The 22,806-nt window shown below is 41.7% G+C and overlaps 1 pseudogene; it reads left to right on the forward strand.

Moving 5' to 3' along the window:
* Nucleotides 1-1,266: 1,266 nt before the first annotated feature.
* Nucleotides 1,267-2,231, forward strand: LOC149168062 (putative sugar phosphate/phosphate translocator At1g12500 pseudogene; annotated as a pseudogene).
* Nucleotides 2,232-22,806: the final 20,575 nt, after the last annotated feature.

A 22,806-nucleotide genomic window follows, 5' to 3' on the forward strand; every position in this document is an offset into this window, starting at 1 on the left:
AAGTGCCTTGAAGCAAAAACACATAGAACAAAATTTGTTTTTGCCATAACTTGAAAACCATGCATCCATTTGAGAAACCGTTTTATGGGGAATTGTACAAGGGTGATGGCAACATGCTTGAGTAGTTTCAGCCAATTCCGGTGCACGGTTTCCAAGAAATCAGCCTCCATCACCATCAGCCATTTTTGCATTTTCTCCATATCCGTGCTTCCGTTTTAAAACTTGTTTCATGGGGAGATGCACATGGGTGATAGTATCCTACCCAAGCAGTTTCAACCGATTCCGATGCACGGTTTCCGAGAAATCGATCTCTAAAATCTTCAGCCATTTTCCATTTTTCTCGAAATCCGTGCATCCATTGATCACGATTTTGCTATGGGAGATGCATAATGATGATAGGAACATTCTCACCGAGTTTCAGATCAATCTGGTTTACCGTTTAAGAGCAATGGCGAAAAAAAGTTCTGGTTCTGTGACATTGCAGCAACAGCAGCTTGAAGGTGCAGATTTGAACGTGGAAACAAATGCATGCAGCTTAGATCTAGTCAGAGGACACCTGCACAAGGAAAAACAATCAAAAATCATCAGCCAAGCCCTCATGCAACCAAAGGATCCAAGCATGCAGCAGCAGAACATGAGCATGCAGCAGCAAAAAGCTTCACAAGCAGCCGTTTGACTTCAGGTACGTGACTAAACCTTCTTCATCTATTGCATGAATCTTGTCTAAGCATTGCATGAACGAATGGAATGGTGAAATTAAGCCATGAATGTAGCAAGACACCCAGTTCTCCAGCACTCACGAGAAAATCACGCAGCATGCGTGGATAGTCATTCACGTGGAAGTTGAGAAACACAGGCAATGGAAGATTTGTTGAACTTCAGTGCACAGGGCATCAATTGATTAACAAATAGAAGAAGACATGAAGTTCATGATAGCACAGCAGTTCATATGGGCCAGCACACGTTTTTGCCACCTCACTCCACCAAAAATCACGCAGAATTAATGAGTGCTCAGCCGAAACTCATAGACTGCTGTTAACTTGCACTTGCATCATGTTCAACTGAAGTATACATCCTCTGCTTCCTCAAAATGATTAACCTATCATCCTTCGCTGATTGTTTTGGCCTGTTCAAAATTCTTCCGCATACCAAGATCGTGCAGAGGCTTATAATAACGAGACATCCACATCTGTTTTGGGTCCATCTGAGTCCTACACAGTATAGACAAGTACCCAGACGATGCTCAGGTCTGGAAACCAATTGGGTCTTCCGAATATTGATCAGATCTGATTTTTCAAGCCCTCTTCAGCTATGGCCGAAACACAAACATGGACGAGACGGGGCAGTAATCCAAAGCTTGAACAAGAAGTTATTGACATACCTCCAACTCCAACAGGAGAAGGAAAATATGGTGCATTTCCTGTGTCCCAGACTATTACAACAGCTCTCATTATTGCAGCTTGGTACTCTTCCAATATTGGTGTGCTATTGCTTAACAAATGCCTACTTAGTTTTTTTGGGATGCAGATACCCAATATTCCTCACAATGTTGCACATGTGTGCCTATTCATTTTATGGTTTTCTGGCAATTTCATGGTTAGAAATTGTACCAATGCAGTTCATCGTCTCCAGGAGACAGTTTCTTGAGATATTGGCACTGAGCTTCATTTTCTCCTTCTCGGTTGTTTGTGGCAATATTTCTCTGCGCTATTTGCCAGTCTCCTTCAATCAAGCTATTGGGGAAACAACTCCCTTCTTCACAGCAATATTTTGCATTTATAATAACATGTAAGAGGGAGTCTTCTGTGGTTTATATGGCCTTGGTACCTGTGGTATTTGGCATTGTTATTGCAAGCAACAGTGAGCCATCATTCCACCTTTTTGGCTTTTTGGTTTGCCTAGGATCAACTGCTGCCAGAGCATTGAAGTCAGTTGTTCAGGGGCTCCTGCTTACCTCTGAGACAGAGAAGCTTCACTCTATGAATTTGCTCATGTACATGGCACCAATTGCTGCGCTGTTATTGCTCCCCGTTACTCTTTTTGTGGAGGGTAATGTATTAGCTATTGCTATTGAAAAAGCCAAAGAAAACACCTTTATCATATTCATGTTGCTTGGAAACATGACCATGGCTTATCTTGTGAATTTAACCAACTTCCTTGTTACAAAACATACGACTTCCCCCACGTTGCAGGTTTTAGGAAATGCCAAGGCCACCATTTCTTCCATATGATTGCATATACTTGCACACTCATAACAAGGCTGAGAATTCACTATGAAAAGCAGCAGGCAGTGGGAAGAAGAAAAGAAGCATGGTTTCATGACAAGAAGAGGAATGAGGGAAAAGGACAAGTTGTTGAGGCCAAAGCAGGGGGTGGTAAAATAACACAAATGCCAAGGGAGAAGCGGTTGCAAGCACGAGCAGAGAAGACTGAAAAAGGCCAAACAAGTAGGGACACACCCAAGGCAGCCACAACACAGTTCAAGGAGAAGGCACCCCCAGCCAGGCAAGCAAAATCAGATTGGTTCTACAGGAAGTTAGCAGACTGTTTCTACAGGAAGACAGAGGATTGTTTCTACAGGAAGCCAGCGAACTGTTTCTACAGGAAGTTTGAAAAGAGGGAAGCCAAACGAGGAATCGGCCGAGATGTTAGCCAAAGAAGTCACCAGGGCTATCAAAGACGAGGAAAGAGAGATTGGTTGCTCAGAGGATGAGCAACACTTTCAGTAGGGGGGTGATGATGAGCCCCAAAAATGGACAATTATTTGGGCTCATTCAACCTCCTAATTTGACTTAATCCACCATTCTCATTAGTTTATTGCATGTTTTTTATTATATTTATGTTAATAGAGTGAATTTGGTTAGTCATTATGCCAACAAGTCTAATGGGTGCTTTGTGTAGCCTTTTTGGTCAATTTGGAGACAAAATTGAAGGTCTTAATGAGCACTTGGCAGCCAAATTCGTGGGAGAAAAAGGGAGAGGATTTGTAGGAAGGTGTCCCCTTCATTTATGGGCCCTTACCTCGAATTCTCCACCATCAGCTCGGAGTTCAAGGGCCACCGAATCAATCAACACAAGGGCAGCCAAGCAAGTCATGTAGGACTGCTGTTAACTACAAGTCTTGGGTAGCCGAGTCCCTAAATTTTAGGAGGACTGTTGGGTCCTCAATTTGTATAAATAAGAAGGCTTAGGGCCTCATTTTGGTTAGCCAGTTAGTCATTTTGTTAGCCAATGGATGTTAGCTAGTTAGCCATTAGATAGTAGCTAGTAGTTAGTCATTTCATAGCCTTGTTGTAGTCATTTTGTAATTCGATTTGTATGCAATAGATTAGCTTTGCTTTCAGCTCATTCTCAAGCTCTCCTTGTGGACAGTTTTGATGTAACTCTTCATTCTTGATTAATAAAGATGAATTCAGCTTTGCACCAGCTCTAAATCTCTCTTGGGAGGCTGTAGCTCTTGGGGTTGGGCCCATCTCAAGCGCCCAGTACCTCCCCTGTTTATCTTTATGTGTGTTTGTTGCGTTCTTAAAATAAAATCTGCTCTTTAGATCTTGCTTTGTTATTTTGGTTGTTTTTGTTGGTTAAAGTAGCTTTTTATGTTTGGGAATCGATTGGTAGGAGTTTGTCATGCATTTAGATCTTTCGGAATGTTCTTGCTCACGTGATGTACATGGTTCTCTTTCCAAACGAGGCTGTTGTTTATTCATTTCATTGACAGTTAGATTAAGTTAGCTAGGACTTAGTTTGTTTGCAAGAATTCATTGATTCGGTTGAATGTGCATTGTGCAAGGCATCTCTATCACTCACTCACATGGTCAAGCTTCATCAGATCCATCTGATTCATCCCATATCTAGGCTTCTCGCTTCACACCCATCCTCTTGCCCACGTAACCCTACCTTCTTCTCCATTGTTGTCTCAACTACCTTAAAGCCAAATCAGCCTTCCACATATCATCTCACCACTCCATCCATCAGTTCTTGGGTCACTTCAGACCCCCATCCTACCTCCATAACCATCCATGCATCTTCCATCAATCACCCATCCTCAAAAATCCCATTTCGAAACATCCTGTAGAAAAATTACAGAACATCCTGTAGAAACCCCTGCAGACTTCCTGTAGAAGTTCATAAACACGGTTGCATGGCATCCAGACTTTGTGAAACTCTCAGAAAGAATTTTAGGGATCCCTTAGACCCTCTTTGTACCATCCCAACCTTTCCCAAAGCATTTCATCCCTTGATCCATCCCTGCACAGTGGAAAACTAGTTAGAAACACATGCATGATAATTTCAATAACTTAAGCAAAAATACAAAAAGATGTTTTCTTCAGATAGTGATAACTTAGACACATGCATTTTACCTTCCTAGAAGTAATGGCATCTCTTTTCGTAGTTTTCATTCTTTCCTTTGCATCAGTAGGACTAGTTGGTAGAATTAGGGTTTTCTAGGGTTTGCGTTTCTTTTTGGCTTTCAGTTTCTTTCCGCAAGTAGATTAGCTTCCTTTGAGTTAGCTTTCGTCCATCAGTTAAAAAGCTTCTTCTAAGAGCTCATAGAAGTTGGCTTGAGCCCCTAGCGGACTTGTGCCAGCTGACCAAGTGACAGCTGCGGCAAGAGCTAGTACTTGTGCATACAGCACCGTCGCTTCCAAGTTTGTTACGAACTACCGGGTTGATAAAATTAAAGAAGGGAGTTCCAGGAGTTGCAGCATTATTGCTGCAATACTGGGGCCCACCAATGACCATAGCTCCATGAGTCGAAAATGTCTTCTAGGTTATTCCTCTTTCATTAGTCATATATCCATAAAATATGCGAAGATATTTAAATAGGCATTTCTAGTATCTGGTTCTGTTTGTTAAAAAATCTTCTCATTCCTGCTTCTCCATATGCCCCACAAAATATAGAAAGGCATGGAACGATATGTCTTGAAACCTTCAAACCATTGAGTGAGGCATCTCTAAATGGAAACCATGTTCTAGATTACATGTATTTTAAGTTTTTGAAGAACCCCACTCCATACCAAGATCACAAATGGACATGTTAGAAATAGATTTTCCATGTCTTCTAAATATTCTTTGCATAAAAAGCATCTTCCAAGATCCTCAAAGCTCCTTTTATGGATATTATCCCAAGTTAAAATATTATTGCGGACCACCAGCCACATAAAATGTTTTAATTTGAAAGGTATATCCCATCTCCTCACATTATGAAACCAAAAATCATTATCATTCAAGCCATGTCCATGAGAAATATGTTTATAAATCTCTTTACCCGAGATTTGCTCATTATACATAACACCTTCCCATTTTAGCTTTTTTTTTCTTCTTAGTGAGTTTAAAACCTGTTAGACTTAATTGTGTTGTGAGACGTGCCCATTCCACAAATAGATCCTCTAGAAAACCAATTTCAAATGCATTAATCCAATAACTTGTAACAGAAGAAGATCCTCAATCACAAGAGATATAGTTCATAAAGTAGATCCTTTTCTTATGTAAATGCTCAAGGATGTGAATATAAAGAGTATCTATTCCCTCCACCCCTTTGATATCATCTAGTCCTATTTCTATCCTATTCCCCCTTCCAACCTCCCATCTCAGATTTCGTAGTAGCCAATATTTGTTTCTCATCATGCTTCTCCATATATAAGATGACACCTTCTTCTTTGGAGCTGCCTCTTTAATCCATTCCTTAAGCTGTCTATTTTTTAGATATTTCTCTTTAATAACCTATTACCAAATACCTTTTGTCCTAGAAATTTTTCCATAATTTCTTGACAATTAAAGCCTTACTAAAACATTATGTGTCCTTTATACCCCACCCTCAATCCTTCTCATGTCTCGCAAGCACCTCTAAATAGACCAAAAGTATCTTATTTGTGGATTTAGGCCTAGCCCAAAGGCACCTAGCTATAATAGCATCAATTCTTTTGGTCTAAAGATACTGACGGGGAAAGATACTGAGGTTTGAGCCCTCTAATTGCAATGAAATCACCTCCTCCCCATTTTTCATGAAATTATTTGAAGATGTCAATTGTTTAGGGTTTTGTCAAAGAGTGCAGGAAGTAGGTTACCATGAGCATCTCACAAGTATATTTTCCCTCACCTTGAAGGAAGACAAGATCACCATTGCAGGGACTGATTTCATGTTTTCAGTGGATTCCATCTCTCAAGCTGCAAGCATACCAAACCATGGTGAAAATTGGTTCAAAGGCATGAACCTAGACCTAGAAGAGTACAAACCCTACTTGAAATCACAATACAAAGGAGCTCACTCACATGTTTTCCCATTTAGATACTTGTTGGAGAGATATGCACCATTGATGAAGGTTGTCATGAAGTTCTTCACATGTGAGGGCATATTTTCTAGGCTATATCAATACCACATAAGACTGCTCATGCACTTTACAGCTGCCAAGCCTCTAAATTTGTCCAGCTACTTGTATAGGAGCCTAACCAAAATGTATGAAAGGGTGAAATTGAGAGGCAAAGTGCATTGTCCTAGCCTCTTTCACCATAGATTGATAAAGGTTATATTACTCCATTAGTCGAAAGAGAAGAACATGACATGGGACACCTTCATTGAGGCAGCCTTGAAAACGCATATAACCACTTCACCAAGCCAGCACCAAACCATGTTAGTACAACCCATGGAGGTGGGGTCATCAAGCAAACATGATGAGCTTAAGTTTTTCAAAACCCACTTGAGCCTAGATATTGGGCCTAAAATCCTTTACATTTTGGTCATCTCTTAGCTTTGATTTCATAGAGAGATCCCTCTCTAGTTTTGTAGGGCTAGATACCAAACTAAAATCGTGGTATGTGGTTACCTCTATCGATCTCCTCATCAGCCTGGGACATTGTGGAGGAATATAACAGAGGGCATGACAGCTAGGGAGTGTCGAGGTTTTCCAGTGAATGTAAGGTTCCCAAGCCATGGAAAAATGTAATACTACTTGTGAGGTCATGACTGCCAAGGTGTGTTAGGGAATTATAGGGCATGCAAACATGTGCCAGATAGTACGAAGACATGTAAAAAAAGCTAATATGTGCCAAGTTCTTACGCATGCCAAGATGTACAAGGGCGTGACAATGCATGCCACGACTGTCAAGGCAACAAAAGGTAGGAACAAGTTAAACTAAAAGGAAATGAGCACATAATAGGGTTAATAAGTCATCAATTTACCTTTTTCATGAGGGGCATGCTAGGCACACCAGCACTAGGTGCCAATAGGTGCCAAGTGCCAAGTGTCAATGCATTCTAAGTGCCAAATCTTCCTCTATTTCTTCTCATCTAGTTTCCAATAATTGATCTCAAATAAATTTAATATTAAACCATGCCAAAGCATACTAGGTCATCTCAATGCATGCCAAACATGCTAAGACTTGCCAAGTGCCAAGTTCCAATGTGTGCCAGGGAGTGTGATGCATGCTATGAAGTGGAAGAGCATATCGAAGAGTGATAAGGTGTGCTAGAGAGTGCCAATGCATGCTGAGGAGTGTTGGGGAGTACTAGGACAACACAAGGGAGAACTAGGTCAAAATGAATGGAAGTGAATGAATATGAGGGTGTCTCGGGGAGTGTCAGTGAGTGCTAGTTGTCATGCCAAGGAGGGAGTGACAAGGTATGCTAAGCATAGGTAAGGCATGCTAGGGAATATTAGGGAATGTCAAAAAGTGCTAGAGTGTGCTAGGTAGTTCCAGGGTGTGCTAACATGTGCACAATAATTCCAAGGCATGCCAGGTGCTAAGACATGCTAGGATGTGCAGGGTGCAAGAGTATGACAATATGTGTCAAGGAGTTTCAAGGAAACAAAAGGAATAACCAATCTAAAATGCAAGGAAATGAACACATAAGAGGGTTAATAAGTCGGGACTTTATATTTTTCAAAAGGGGCATGCTAGGCACACTAATAATATGTTCCAATACAGGCCAAGTGCCAATGTTTTCCAAGTGCTAATGTTTGTCAATGCAATATTATGCCAAGGTGCTCTAGGGCATGCTAGGGACTACAGGGCATGCCAACACATGATAGGGGAGTGCTATGCTATGTCATGGCATGCCAACATGTGCTTGGGTGTCCTACTCATGGAAATATGTTCTAGGACGTGTGAGGTGCCAAGGAATGTTAGTGTACTATTCCAAATCATGTTAAGGTGTACCATGCGTGTCAAGGAGTTTTAGGTCTCTCTCATTAATAGAATTGATAGAGCTTAATTATGTATTAAATAATATAGTTCCTACACACACCAGTGGAACTTTATTTAAAGGAAATTTGCTAGATAATAAACCTAATAGAGATGAATCATGTGTTGACTCATAGGAAAACTATATTCTTATGACTTGAGGGAAATGATACACACTATTACTTCTTAACAATTTGACTGACTATTATAACCACTATGACCTTGGATACATAATGAAAAATACTCCACAACAATGGTCTTAAATCATTATCTTTTGACAAAAAATATGGTAACAAGTACATAGCATTAGCAAAAACTCATTGGAATGATCAATGATGATGAAAATATTTTGACCGTCACCAAAAGTAACTAAAAAGAGCATTGGTGAGGGTCAACAAAAGATCGTCACTAGAAGTGTCACCAAAGAGAGAATTACTGATGGGCCCTTAACGAACCTCACCAAAAGTGTCACAAAAGAGAGAATTAGTTACGGGCCTTTAACGACCCTCACCAAAAGTGTCATTGAAAATGGCTTTGGTGACAAACCTTAAAGGACCATCACTATATACACTTACAACAATGATTTTTTAAAGACCGTCACCATATGCGACATTGGTGATAGACTTTAAAGGTCTGTCATAGGCATGAAGCATCATCAAAAACTCATTGGAATGATCAATGATGATGAACAATTATTGACCGTCACCAAAAGTAGCCAAAAAAATCATTGGTAATGGTCAATAAAATATTGTCACTAGAAGTGTCACCAAAGAGATAATTAGTGATGGCCCTTTAATGACCCTCACCAAAAGTGTCACCAAAGAGAGAGTTAGTGATGACCCTTTAATGACCCTCACCAAAAGTGTCATTGAAAATGGTTTTGGTGACAAACCTTAAAGGACCATCACTATATACACTTACAACAACGTTTTTTTAAGACCATCACCATATGCGACATTGGTGATGGACCTTAAAGGTCCGTCATAGGCATGACCCTCATCAATGACCTTTTTTCTTGTAGTGTACTACGAGTAGTGACTTTTTCTCAAAGATCATTTTGTGCTTCTTCATATTTATGACTCTGTTCATTTCGGTGGCCCAGTCTATTCCTAGTAGCACGGGATAGGGATTGCTATCATCGACAATCTCTATCACTTCAAAATCCACTTGCACACTTGCAACTTCAATATTCACCATTACCCCTTGCAATCTTCCCATGGGCAATATATTATGTTGGTTGCCATTTGCAACTGAATAGGAGACCATTGTAGCGCGGGTCTGCCCATGTGTTCCCATGTTTGTTTTGGCAGTACATTCGCATCCAATACGAGATCTAGGATTACCTGATCCATTTCATATTCGTCGATTTGCGTAGTCAACCTCATTTCCATTCCTGTGCGCAATGCATTCTTTCCAAGTTTCTGGACCATGCACGGTTCTCTTGACCCCGCACACCTAGTGATAAGTTCTAGTAGTCCTTTTACTACCCTGTTGTCATGTAGCAGTTTCATGCATGTCTCCAGAAAGCTAGTGAGAATTGAAGGATCCATCCCTGGTTCTAGTTGATACTTACTACCTGAAGTGGAGGCCTTCGTGAAGCTCTTCTAAGCTTCCATGAATGTCTCCTTCGTGCGTTCTAAATCAAATTCGGCTTCCTTTGTAGGAGCCTTGCAAACCTACGCACTTTCTTCTGGTTTCTTACCTTTATCATCGCTAGTGGTCATACCACTCCTGAGCACTATGTTTACATTCGGGTCTTCTTTGTGCAGCTCAGACCTCATCATCTTCAAATTCTGAGTCAGAGGAGGCTGGAGTACCCCTTTTTCACGTAACCTCGCTATCAATGTAGGGCAGTCTTCTACCTCATGATCAAACTGAGTATAGTACAAACATTATGTCCTTGTTGGGTTTGTACAATTGCAGACATAGTACCCTGGCCCTTCACAATTGTAACAAATTAGTTGTCCGCGACCCCCTCCTAGTCCTATTCCACCTCAACCTCATCTGCGCCCTTGAAATTCGGTGCACACCATTCCTGCATTTGGGTCAAGGGCTCACATTTCGGTCTACACCCTGTAGGCAGGAGTCTGATCCATCATTAGTTCGTAGCTTCTACAGGTGCATTCATCATGGCCTACCGACCTGTAGAAATTACAAAACAATTGTTGGGACATCTACGTATACTTTTGCAATAGATGACAATTATCCATAGTGTGTTTTCCTCCTATCTGACAGATCGCGCACCATAGAGTAGGCGTCGTTCTTGCTCTTTCTTGTGCCTTAGGTCTTAACGGCATCGGCCCTCCTCCCACCAAGTAATTCGCAAACACTGGACAGTGGTCCTTGTCATGCCCCTGGCCTTTGCATTTTATGCACCTTACCTCCTCCTGCGCCTCTGGCTGAGGTGTCTTGTCCTATTTCAAACTCTTCATCTCCAGACACAGATTTTGCAGTTGCACATGGATTTGTTGGACTCCCAGACTAGGGTCTTGTGTAGGGGTCTCATGCAATCTCATCGCCATCTCCAAATATTTGGCCTGGGTGGAAATTTTTTGTTGTGACAGTGCCATCCTTAAGTGCAATGTTAATCACGCTACAAACCATGCGCGGTGCTATCCATCCGTGAGAGTCATGTTGGCTTCGCGAATCATACTCTTCAGTATTTGGTCCAGATCCCAGGGGGTCCCACCCAGGAGCATCGCGATCTCCTTAAAACCGATAATTGATTGTGTCTCCGACTTTGGCCTGCTAAATTCCCTATTCAGCGCAGTTTGTATTTTTGCGATTCCTGCGTTTGGATGGTCATTAGAATGCTTGATGTACCATGTTAGTGTGTGATGCTACAATGCGCTTACCAGTGTAGCCTTCTTGATATTGCCATCCACAAATCCTTGTGCTTCCCATACCGCCCTTACCACGAACCAGAATTGGTTTAGATCTTCATTCCCTACTCCTCCGAATACCGGTAGTTTGATCACACTTGCCATACTGAACTGTGGTGGTGGCGGATTTTGGGTGGGTGGAGATGGAGGTGAAGAGGGTGAGATGGGTGGTGGTGTAGGTGGAGGTGGTAAGCGCAAAATTCTCTGCCTTATCAGACTGACTGCGCTTCTCGGGGAAAATTTCACGAGATCTTCCTCACTTTCCCGCGAGGGTGAAATTAAGGGACTAGTTTCTAATTCTTCACTACCTCTGTTTATGTAGATTTTCCCACTTTGTGTAGTCCCAAACATTAATTTATTCACATAACCTGCTTTTCACACAATAACATCTTAATCCAAGTGTTCAAAGATTTAATATACTTACCTCGCAGTCCTTTGAGGAAGCATCGTTCTGCCTCACTGTAGCTAATAGTTGCATCTACCGCAAACTCAGTGATAAATCCTCCTATAATTCGATCAAGCTAATGGTCCACAGCTCGCGAGATCTTATCCCCTGACGCTTCTAGTTTGCAAACTAATTCCAGAGTCCACACAATTGGTTTGTCGAGCCTACACCTTCCCTGATTGTCTGCTAGCTTTGCGATCCACTCATACAACTTAGAAGGAAAGGATGCAAAGAAAATTTTGTGGATTTCCGTATATAAGTAGCGCTCCAACCACTATTGCTTAGATACTCACGGATTCCTATTTTCCTGCGTCGCAAACTCATGAATCTTCTTGTCCAACCACCTTACAATTTCTTTCTTTGTTGGATTCTAGTGGCATGACATCAAACATCCCTTATGCAGATCTCGGTCCCGACAACGGAACCATTTGTTGGCTTGTAGGGGCCTAACCCAGGTTCAAAGATGATTTAGCCAAACAAATCCCAGTACTATTGGCCCTTTCGGTAACAGACCGTGGAGCGCAAACTGAGGTCTCACCTGAAGTAGTATGGGAGGGTGCTAGAACCAGGTTTCTGCACCCTAGAGATGTCTGATGGTTATTGGGTGGTCCGTGGTTTGACCCTGCACGCACATTGCTATGCGCATCTATTAGTATCTCACAGCCTACAATGCTGCCTTTGTGTAATCCTGTTCGAGGCGTGATTCGTGTTATTACCCATGTTCCTTACTATTAACCTAATATTATCCGATTACTTAACTTATCTGTATGAGCCCAATTATACTTAACAGTGTTCAATATTCATATAATTGTGCACGATAAACAAAACAGTATAAATGCATAGAAAGTGATACAAAAACAGATACATAGTATTTGGAATCAAACTTCTCCTTACTATTCTTCTTCTTGGGTTATAGACTCGACTCCACCCTGTGCACTCAGCTGCAGGGGTCCATGCACTCAGCTGCAGACTCTACTAGGCCTCTGCGCACTCAGCTGTAGAGCCTCTTCCTACTACTAGGACACAAGGCACTTAGAATTCTTCTTTATCCGATACTAGACCATTCATTCTTATCCATCTCTAATTATCTTTACAAATTAGAGCCTCAGTCTATTTATACAATCCCATGGTCCACGAACCATGGGTAGGCTAACATGACATTACATTACATTACATTACAAAACTTAGGGCGAACAACCCTATGACTCAATGTACATTTCACACTCCGTGCTCGCAATTCGTGGAGTCTTACAACATATTTTACCAAAACTTGGGCTTCGAACCCCGAAACATGTTGTGGGGGGATTTCATGCCCAACATAAAACCATTATTCATCATAACATAATCATATTTATTCATAACATAAGTAAAAGGGACAAAACACAGATATTTCTAGAACAACCTCTTTATTAATGCTTTAGATCTTCTTACATACTCAAACTACCCTGGGCACTCAGCTGCAGGGGTCTGCGCACTCAGTTACGAACTCTACTCTAGGCCTCTGCACACACAGTTACAGAGCCTCTCTTCTACTCTAAGACTCTTCGTTGGTTACTTCTACTGACCCATTACAGCAACTATAAACTTCTTTTCACTACTTTAGACTCTTGAAGCCTTTCCTTTCTATACAATCCCATGGTCTGTGAACCATGGGTAGGTCTATACAAGGTGACACAACTTACATAAAAGAAGGGTAAAAACCCTTTATGACACTTTACATCTACGCGCTCCGTGACCACAACTTGCGAAAACTTTACATTTTATGTACAACAACTTGGGCTTTCAACCCCAAAACTTCGGATTTTGCCCCAAAATTGACCTTAGGGGACCTTGTCCCAATAGGCTCCGAACAAAAATATCATGACTCGCCCTCGAGTCACTCTGCGATCTTACTACAAAGACCTCCCATCTCCACTTGCGCCACTGCAAATTCAGTTGTGCACTATGTAGCTGCCTGCTTGACCTACTCTACCAGCTGCTCGGTTGTTGGTCTTGCTCTATCTTCCTAGATCTTCTATTGTGTTCTCTGTAGGCTGGCCAAATTCTCCCCAATGGTGGTGGAGATCACATAGGCCTCCTCCAACCAAGGCCCTAATCTAGCTTTGAGGACTACCTCTTTCCGTTGCGCTACTTCCACCTGTTCCTGCAGTTGCTTTGCCTCCTGTAGCTTTACTACTCTTTGCATGACAACAACGGTGTGCGTTGTCACCTTTGCTTCATCATACTATTGCTGCAGTTCCCGGACCTCTGTGTTCAACCTCTGTAGGTTAGGATATTCACGCAGACTTGTGTTTAGTTCCATAGACTACTTAAAGAGCACAGTGCATTTCACCATCGTGGCATCTACTATAGCAACGCCATCCCTCACGAAAGCTTTATGTTGTTCTTTGACCTCTTGTGGAGTTGAAGGTTGTGTCTTCTACTCAAGCTCTATAATTTTCAAGTTCATCTCAAACTGAACCTTGGCCATCTCAATATTCATGTTGCACACACCTACAGCTAACTTTTGAATCTTGGCTTCCATCAGTGCGTCTTTTAGGATATGTAGTTCTGGAATGATTATGCATGCTTCGGCTACCACTGTTGTGTGTGCTCATTCTTCTACTTAACCCTCTTCCAAGCTTCGAGCACGGTTTTCCTCTCAATGAATATTGTTCGTTGTTGATTTTCTGCTCAGTGATTGTGCTCAACGCATGCTAATCTTGGGCCTTGAGCTCTTCAATCACACCTACTTGTAGGGTGTGAAGGAATTCCTAGGGAGAGCGGCCAAGTTGAGGCCAACATTCCTCAGTGCATTGACCATTTCATTAAGGAAGTGCATACTGTGATCACTCATCAACACGTTCGAGCAACTGAACCTGGTCAGCACATATTTGAAAAGGAACTTTGCTGTTGTTGTCCCTGTACAATCCTTTATAGGCTGCACCTTCGCCCATCTGGTTAAATACTCAGTCACGCTGATGATATATGCACACCTGTCTTCTTTCCCGGAGGCTGAATTGGTCCTACAAAAGCAACTTCCCATTTTTCAAATGGCTAGAATGACACTTGTAGATTCAGAGGCATCTCATCCCTCCATGATGGCTTGCCCATCCTCTAACATGCATCGTATGCCCCACAATAAGCTTCGGAATCCTTATGCAGTGTCGGCCACCCCAACCCAGCGCGTAAAATCATCTACGCATTGCTTTTCCTGCATAATGTCCTCCCGTAGCCCTTCCATGAGCTTCAGCTAGGATGCTGCTTCGTTCAAACTCAGGCACATAACGTCACAATATCTCATCCACTCCCATCTTATACAAGTGACCTGCAATAAGAGAAAAATTTGTCGCATGCACCACCAATTCCTTCTTTTGTTGACTAGTGTATCCCTCTGGAGCCGTTCCCATAGTCAGGAAGTGAATGATGCCTACAAAATGATTATGTGCCACACGCACTGCAAATAGCTACGCGTATGGAAGTCCTTCATCCAAATTAGTAGGCTCCTCTCTAGTTTCAATGCACGACAGATGATCTGGTCTAGCATTCAATCTCCCTGGCTTCACAATGACTTCGAAATCATACTCCTGAAATATTAGCAGCCATCTGCATATTTGCCCCCCAACACGGGCTTGTTGACTAGGTACTTTAATGCAGAATGGTTTGTGTACATCTTAAAGTGTCCACCTAGCAAGTAATGCTTGAACTTCTGGAGCATGTACACCATAGCCAACCCTTCGTGCTCCGTTGTTGAATAGTTATTTTCAGCCTTCTACAGCTTCCTAATTGCATGCGCGATAGGGTGATCCAACTCTCCCTCACCAGCCTGTGTTAGTACTGCTCCCAGTGCAATACATGATGCATCCACATGCACATGAAATTCCTTCTTCCAATCTGGGAAGACTAGGATCAACACGGTGACCATTTTTTCCTTTAACACATCCAAGCTCCACTGACATTCCTCATTCAAACAGAAAGTAGTGTCCTCTTTCAATAGTTTCTCCATTGGCACGGTAATCTGAGCATAACTCTTGATGAATTTTTGATAATAACTAGTATGATCCAGTGTTTCATGCAATTATTTAACACTTCTTGGTGCCTCCAAATTAATTATAATGCAATCTTAGCTAGATCCACCATTGATCCTTGTCTGCATACTACATGACACAACAAGATTCTAAAAGGGACGCAAAATAGACACTTCTTCAAGTTTAGCGTGATCTGATACCTCCGGCATGTATCCAACATCAAGCGTATACTAGCTACATGGTGCTTCACCAACCCAAACACCGTCCAATCATCGAAGTATACCTCCAAAAACTTGTGAATGAAGTCCTTGAACGCTATGATGACTACAAGTGAAAAGATCGCCGACGCATTCTTCAGTCCAAAAGGCATTACAGTGTACTAAAAGCATCCCCACTTAGTCGAAAAGTTCATCTTACTCCTATCTTCTAGCGTGATCTTGATCTGATGGTACCCAAAGAACCCATCAGTGAATGAATATGCTTCCTGTCCTCCTACATTATCCAACACTTCATCTGTGAATGGAGTTGGAAAAGGATCATGCACATAAGCATCATTCAGCTTCCTGAGATCTACACAAATCCTTATTTCATCCTTCTGCTTCTTTTCATGAACTACCATAGGACTAACCCAATCGGATTCCTCCACTAGTTTAATGGTTCCCTCTGCTAACATTTTATCCAACTCTAAACGAACTATTTCCTTATATTTAAAATTAAGGCGATATGGCCTCTTCTTCACAGGCTTCGCGTTTGGTTTCAATGTTATCTTCATCACCCCTAAATCGCCTATTATCCCTTTTAGGTCTGAAAATTTTGTAGGGAATAAATCCTGGTACTCGTGGAGCAACTCAATGACATTATCCACCATATCATCATCCCAGTAGTCCCCTATCTTCACAAACTTAGGCTCTGCCTCTATCTCAATATTTACTTGTCTCGTTTTCAGTGGTGCGGTGATATCTAGATTCTCTATCTACGACCCCTCAACTTCATGATGACCTTCTATCTCTAGGATGTTAATGTTCCTTGGATCCTCCTCTTCTTCTTCAGTAGTCACATTGTAGCACTCCAGCAGATGGCACAGCTGGGTGGTCCAATATGGTTGAATCAAATCTACGGGATCCTGCAGGATTCTAAAGATTGCTACATTGACCTTTTGCAATGCTTCATCAATGCACTTGAATCCATAGTCAAAGCTAAATTGCATCAAGAATCCCTGTCTCAAGAGATCCCATTCGTCTGTTCCATGGTGAAGCTCTGTCTCCAAGTTCCAATTCATTGGTACCATGTCTAAAGTGTGACAAAAGAAATGCACCCACTCCATTCGCAGTTCTGCTTCATAAGCATTAGTCCATTTTGGCAAGTGGTCATGCAGATCACTCCTTCCATCGTATTTCTCTGTCAATCACACCTTTGGGCGACCAAACCACACCCTCATCAGTCATTTGTAGTCACACCATCCGTCGAAATTGTCTTTATGCATACCCCACCATCTTGCAATCGTAGTGCGCATCACCAAGTCCAATGCTCAGAAGCGATGCTTCTCTGGCACTTCCCTTTCAAATGCATCCAAAATTTATCAACATCGGTTAAACCATCATAATAAGGTAGACTTCTTACCTCCGACAATACACAGTGCATCGATTTGGTCATCATGTTACATCGTAGCATAGACACTTCATGCAATCGATTGTGCTAATGCTCCAATTCTTCATCTGAATCTGATGTGCAGAGCTCTCACAGTCCCATTCAATATGTCCATCAGCTGTCAGATTCACCCAATCTTGATCTCGTGTCATTATCTTATAAATTTGGTCCAAATCATCATCACTTTCATAATCATGGATTGGTTCAGTATAGTGCGGTCCTTTTGCTGGGTCCAAATGTACTACTACGTAGAGCGATTTTCTTTCAGATGACATCGTCCAGTTCTTCAAATTGATCACCCCATTCATGTTGATAGCCCAATCGATTCCAAGGATCATCGGGTAGGGATTGTTGTCATCGACAATCTCTATTACTTCGAAATCCGCCAATGCACTCGCACCTTCAATATGGACTGTCACTCCCTATAATCTTCCCATGGGGATAATCTTTTGCTAATTTCCCATCCTTAATTGAATATGATACCACTGCAGTGTAGGTCTCCCCATTCTCTCCCATGTCTGTTTCGGAAAAAAATTCGCATCTGACCCAAGATCCATAATAACTTTGTCCATTTCATACTCTCCTATTTGCGCAGTGAGCCTCATCTCACGCCATGTTCTTGCCTTATTCTTACCAATTTTCCTGACCACATGCGTCCCTTAGGAGCATTACCAACACATTTATTGATCAACTCCTATAATCCCTTTACGGCCTTGCTATCACATAGCATCTTCATACAGGTCTCTAAAAAGGTAGTAAGCATGGATGGGTCCATTTCTTTAGACTGCTTATCCTGACTTGCTGAGGTAGAAGCTTCAGCGAAGCTTTTCTTTGCTTCCAGGAAGGTTTCCTTCGTGCACTGCAAATCAAAGCCAACGTCCTCTTCTGGAGCCTCGCAGACCCATTCACCTTCTTTAGGCTACTTTCCCTTATCTTCACTAGTTGTCATTCAACTTCGCAACACAATATTCAAATTGGGATCCTCCTCACGGGGTTTAGCCCTCATCATTTGCAAGTTCTTTGTAGGCTGTTGAGGCCGCATCCCCTTTTCGCGCATCTTAGTTATTGATATAGGACAATCTTCTATTGTGTGGTAAAACCGAGAGTAGTATTAGCACGATAGGTGCATCGGGTGTGTACATTCTTGCGCGTAGTGTCTGGACCTCCACAATTGTAGAAAATAATTTGCCCTTAACCTCTTACAAGTCCTCCTCTGCCTCGGCCTTGTCTGTGCCCCTAATATCCTCCTCTTGCTCCCCCTGTGCCTTGATTTAGAGGCTAATTTTCTGTCTGCATTCGATATGCAGATGTTCTTTCCTTCAATAACTCGTAACTAAGTCAATTGCACTCCTCATGACCTACCGATTTGAAGAAGTTGCAGAAGAGTTGTTGTGGTGTCTGTACAAATTTTTGTAACAAGTGGCAATTATCCGTCACATGTTTTCCAGCTACCTGATAGATAGCACACCACAGCATGAGGCCTGAACTTGGCCCTTCTTGAGCTTCCAGCCTCAAAGGTATCAACCCTCCTCCTGCAACAGAGTTTTCCAAGACAGGGAAATGATCATTATCATGCCCTTGACTCTTACATTTCAAACACAAAACCTCTTCCTGCACCTCTGGATGAGCCTCTCTATCCTTCTTCAGACTTTGGAATTCTAGGCAAAGGTTACGCAACTCCACCTGAATCTGTTGAACTCCCAAAGTAGCATCTTGAATTGGTATCTCATGCAATCTCGTCGCAATTTATAGGGCCTCCGCCTTGGTCCCAATATTTTTTTGTGATAAAGGAACCCTTAGATGAGGGAAGAGCAAAGCCACAAACCATTCGCAGTGCTACCCATTCGTAAGATTCATGTTAGCTTCATGGATCTTACACTTCAATACCTGATCCATCTCCCAGGGTGTCTCACCAAGCTTGATCATGATCTCCTTGAATCCGATGATCGATTGCACTTCAGATTTGGGCCTACTGAATTCCTTATTCAACGCAGTCTGAATGTGTGCCAACGCAGCCGTTGGTTATCCGTGCAGTGCTTAATGTACCATGTTAGCGCACATTCCTGAAAAGTAATAACCAACGTTGATTTCTTCATATGATCATATGTAATGCCTTGGGCCTCCCACACAACCTTTGTAACGAACCAAAACTAGTCCGGGTCCTCATTCCTTAAGCCCTTTAAAATGACAAATTTTACTGAATTCACCATATTGAACGGTGGTGGAGATGGTGGCGGTGTGGGCGAACGTGTATGCAGTGGAGGTGAAGATGGAGGTGGTGTGGGTGGATGTGGTATTCATGGGAACCCTTGCCTTATTAAATGGATAGCTCTCTATGGAGAAGTATGTGTCTCTTATTCATCATCACTCAAACGAGGCTCAATCAGCAGGCTATATTTAGGTCCTGTTCCCCTTCTATCCCTCAAGATCTTTCCACTTCGCGTAGCTCCAAACATCAAGGTAATTGTATAACCCGCTTTTCACACAAGAGCATTTTAATCCAAGTATTCAAAGATATTAAATACTTACCTAGCGGTCCCTTGAAGAAGCGTCGCTCCGCTTCGCTGTAGCTGACTGAGGTATCGACTGTGAACTCTGTCACAAATCCTCCTATGATATGATCAAGGCAGTGATCAACATCGCGTGTTATCTTATCTTCAGTGGCTTCCAATCTCCGCACTAACTCCGAGGTCCACACTATCGTACTGTGAAGCCTCAACCTTCCTTGGCCGTCTGCCAATTTAGTGATCCACTGGTATAATTCGAATGGGAAGGAACATAAGAAAATTTTGTGTATCTCTGTGTATAGATACTTGTCCAACCATTGTTTTTTCGTCAATCGCAGGTTTTTGTTTTCTTGCACCCGAATTCGTGGATCTTTCTATCCAACCAATATTCAATTTCCTTCTTAGTTGGATTCCAATGATTCGACATCACACATCTCTTTATGTAGGTCCCGGTCCCAGCAACAGAACAATTTGTTTGCTTAAGGGGTGCTGACTCAGGTTCAATGTTAAGTTAGCCAAACAAGTCCCTACACTATTGTCCTTTCGACATGAGTCCACGGAGCGTAGACTGAAGTCTCACCCGAAGCAGTATGGGGAGATGCTGGAACCAAGTTTCCACACCCAGAGATTAGTGTAATGTTGTTTTATGCCCTAACTCTTCCTTCATGCAGATCGATAAGCCTTTTAGGGCTTATCGATATACTTCCCTTAATCACCCTTTGACCTTCATGAAGGTCTACAACTATCTTACGTGGACCTTAAACAGTTGAGTCAACTACTTACGCGCTTTTGAGATTGCTTCTACTTTTGTATTTACCTGGATCAACTCAAGTGTCTCATAATTTTAACATGCATTAAGATATTCTTCGCATAAACAGATATTATGACTAGCATTCGTATAAGAATGTAAAAAATATAGATTCACACATCAACACAACATTAAATAATAAACCCATTATTCATCATAACATAATCATATTTATTCATAACAGAGGTAACAAGTAAAAAACACAGATATTTCTAGAACAATCTCTTTATTAATGCTTCAGATCTTCTTACAAACTCAAACTACCTTGTGCACTCGGCTACGGACTCTACTCTAGGCCTCTGCGCACATAGTTGTAGAGCCTATATTCTACTCTGAGACTCTTCGCTCGTTACTTCTATTGACCCATTACATCAACTATGAACTTCTCTTCATTGCTTTAGACTCTCTAAGACTTTCCTTTTTATGCAATCCCATGGTCTACAGACCATGGGTAGGTCTATACAAGCCAACACGACTTACATAAAAGAAGGGTAAAAACCCTTTCTGACACTTTACATCTACGTGATCCACAACCACAACTTGGGGAGACTTTACATTTTATATACAAAAACTTGGGCTTTCAACCCCAAAACTTCGGATTTTTCCCCAAATTGACCTTAGGGGATCCTATCCCAACACCCATACATTGTTCTTCATGATGGAGTCATACTCTTTCACCATGTTATCAACCCACAGTTGTTGAGAAACTGATTCCTCAAGTTAAGAAGGCTTTAACTCAATAAGTTCCGTCATGAGAGTCATATACCCAGTGCACCTATCTCATGACCTCCTCTACCTGCACTTAGACGTAGGAGATCCAAAATTCTCCCATGCATACTATATCATTTTTCCATCTTCTCTGGTTCTCTTCCTCCCCTCCCTGGAAGATTATGGTTGAGTGGGTGCCTCCACTCGGCCTCATATCTGCTCCTCCACTTGTGGCTGCTCCACAACATCTAAAAGCTTTTCTTGATAATCCTCCTTAGGAACTAGAAGCTCCTCCTCTGGTGGGATACTCAACTCTCGGTCTATAGTGCATCTCATGGCATTCTTCTCATCCAATTTGACATCTTTCCTCACTACTATAACCCTAAGTGAGGGAAAATACACCCGATAAATATGTGATGTCTCTATGTATCCTACAAACACTTCCATATCAGTTATAGGCTCCAATTTCTTCTTGCTATCCCTAGAGACATGAAAATACACAGTAGCTCTAAAAATTCAAAAATGAGATACATCTAGTTTTCTCCTAGAGAAATCTTCTTTGGGTGTGATCATGCCAAGTATTCGATGAGGGCTCTTGTTCTGCAAATAAACTGTGGTGTTGCATGATTCAATACATAAATGTAATTGCAACCCTTAATCATGCTGTTGGAAATAATACTGAAAGTGGGGGTGAATCAGTATTATTAGGTCAATTATTTTTCATTTCACAATCTGATTTGTATACGCTACTTCAGTTAGTAAAAACTGCATATGTACGCACCTGCAGTTAAGGAAACTAGCGTATAACCAGCAAACTTGTAATTTAAATTATTCTTTAGATGTCGATCATTACTCTGTGCATCAAACCATATAAACAGTAACCAGGAACAGTAAAATAGAACAAGTAGTCACACATAAGAACACAAGATATAAGGTGGAAACCCAATGTGGGCGAAAACCAACTACTCCAATTCATCTCTATCTTCTTTTAATTAGAAACTTCTTTTTACAATGTTTCTTTACTAGTGCAGTCTTATACCAGTACGCAGGCTGCTACCTGCAGAATGCTATAAAATTCTCTCGTTCTCCAGCTTCTCCTGGAAGGGAGCTACAACCCCCTTAGCTCTTGTACTAGCTGAGGTACTAGTACGTAGGTGCTGACCTACTGAAGGATACAACCTTCTATTTTCTTCCAAGGACCACGTTTCATAAATTTTTAGAATGGATCCATGAATAACATCAATCAAACATCAATTATATCTGCATCAACCAATGTCCGTTGTACAAACCAATACTGAATCAACCAATCACTTCTCAGAAAGCTGTAATCGGAATACAATGACAGTAACCAGAACCAATCCTGAACCCAAAACACTGCAACAATAAACAGAAGTAGCTAAAACATATTTCATGAGACGTACGCTACTTCAATATGAAGAACCTGCGTGCACACGCTGATGTATTAAGGCCAACCTACATATACGCTATTTTGAATTAATGAACCGGTGTGTATACGCATCTCTGATGTGCCAAACCTGTGTACATATCTATAAAAGATAATTTACCCTTTTCAATTATTTAGACATTAGTTATACCCAGATTATCAGATTTATAGATCAAT

The sequence above is a fragment of the Pinus tabuliformis genome, chromosome 5_1 (assembly GCF_031772625.1).
Source record: "Pinus tabuliformis cultivar Carrire ecotype Pingquan chromosome 5_1, CPIR1, whole genome shotgun sequence".
In the NCBI taxonomy this organism is placed as follows: domain Eukaryota; kingdom Viridiplantae; phylum Streptophyta; class Pinopsida; order Pinales; family Pinaceae; genus Pinus; species Pinus tabuliformis.